Raw genomic sequence first — 1,606 nt, forward strand, 5'->3', positions numbered from 1 at the left:
ACTACTTGATGAGTGAAATATTCATACTTGATACCTCAAAGCTGTTACTTTTTGTTGCTTCCATGTGCTGAAAACCTGCTTCATTTTGCAACAAAACTCAAATTATGTGTGTTCCAGTAAAGCAAAAACCCAGTTTTAGCCAGTTTCAGATGGAGGTGCGGGGCTGTTGGCCGCCTCCCGTGTTTTGCTGCGGGCTATCCCCCGGAATGGAGGGGGCAGGCGCTGGGAAGAGAGGCTCGCCAGCTCCCAAAGCAGAGAGAGGATGCGAGCCCGGGAAGGGAAATCGAGCTTTTCCCGGCTCCAGCTGGGTTTAGCCGGGCAGCTGTTGCCATCTAATGGCGCAGGGCCGGCAGTGGCGCGTCCGGCGGCGCTGGAGCCACCGCGCTCCCGGGCAGGGCTGAGCCCGCGGACATTCCCCCGCTTCTTTGAGGAATCTGACCTGGGAGCCACGGAAGCGTCCGGGAGACCTTCATTAGCTTCAAATGGTATATTTTAACAGAGCAACGCTCCCCTGAATGTGGTTGCAGCAGTCAGATCGGACAACCTATACAACCCACCGTGTATGCCGCGGGCAGTGCCAGGCGCAGGGAAAGGCTGCAGGAGTGCGGTGGTTTAGGGAGTCTCACACTTAGAGGTGGCATCCGGCAAACTCCATCAGGCCTCTGGCGAGGACGAAGTTCATCTAAAGTTACACTGATGAGAGTGAAGCTCTAAAAACCTGCGTGATTTTTACTTCCAGCTAAGCTGCTCTTGAGAACACCAAACCAAACCAAACCAACCAAAAAAAAAGACCTCAAAAACCTCCTACAAAACCCAAACAAACAAATAACAAAATACAGTAACAAAAGGCACTGACAAAATCAAAAAGTGACTCTCTTGGTCATTCTCTGGGAACTGACAAAGATTCCATTACATAATACTGTTATTTAAAGCTCAGAAGAATAATTGAATCAATCAGAAATTGAAGAACTTCAAACTCAGATAAGGATACTAAATGAGATCAATTCTCAACACCAATATGGCAAAGAGAAGACAAAGAGATCCTTTTGCTGATGTTTGGCATATCTCCTAGAAATCAAAATCCACTTGTGGTCTCATCAGGCAAAACACAGAACTGTACCAAAACTGTAAGAGGTGAGGTTAGAAAAACAACATAAGCATGCAGACTCACCAACATACTCACTCCAGATTTATATCTTGATTTATACATTTATATCTATGTATATACTTGTATCCAGTATCTTTTTTTTTTCCTTATTGCAGCAGTTATGCTGGGAGTCTGATTGAGAACAGCCTCCCCTGCATAGACAAGCTGGGAATGACCCAGGAGCACCCAGCCTGTCTCTACAAACCCCCCCACGTGTGCATGTGGTGAGTGCAGCTTCTCTGTGTGGCAGGTTTGGAGTCTCTGCAGCCTGTCACTACAGAAAGCTGTGCTGGTAGATTGGGTTGCTATCTAAAGGCCACTAAATCTCCTGAAGACCCAAGAGCTGATGTCTCTTGTCCTCTGGGTCACTGCCAGGAGCCCTGGCCAGACCACCTGGCCACGTGTGCCTTGGTGCCTGCATGCCGGCCGGATTAGGTGAACACGCACAGCTTGGATCTG

The sequence above is a fragment of the Molothrus ater genome, chromosome 3, assembly GCF_012460135.2.
Source record: "Molothrus ater isolate BHLD 08-10-18 breed brown headed cowbird chromosome 3, BPBGC_Mater_1.1, whole genome shotgun sequence".
Classification (NCBI taxonomy): Eukaryota; Metazoa; Chordata; class Aves; order Passeriformes; family Icteridae; genus Molothrus; species Molothrus ater.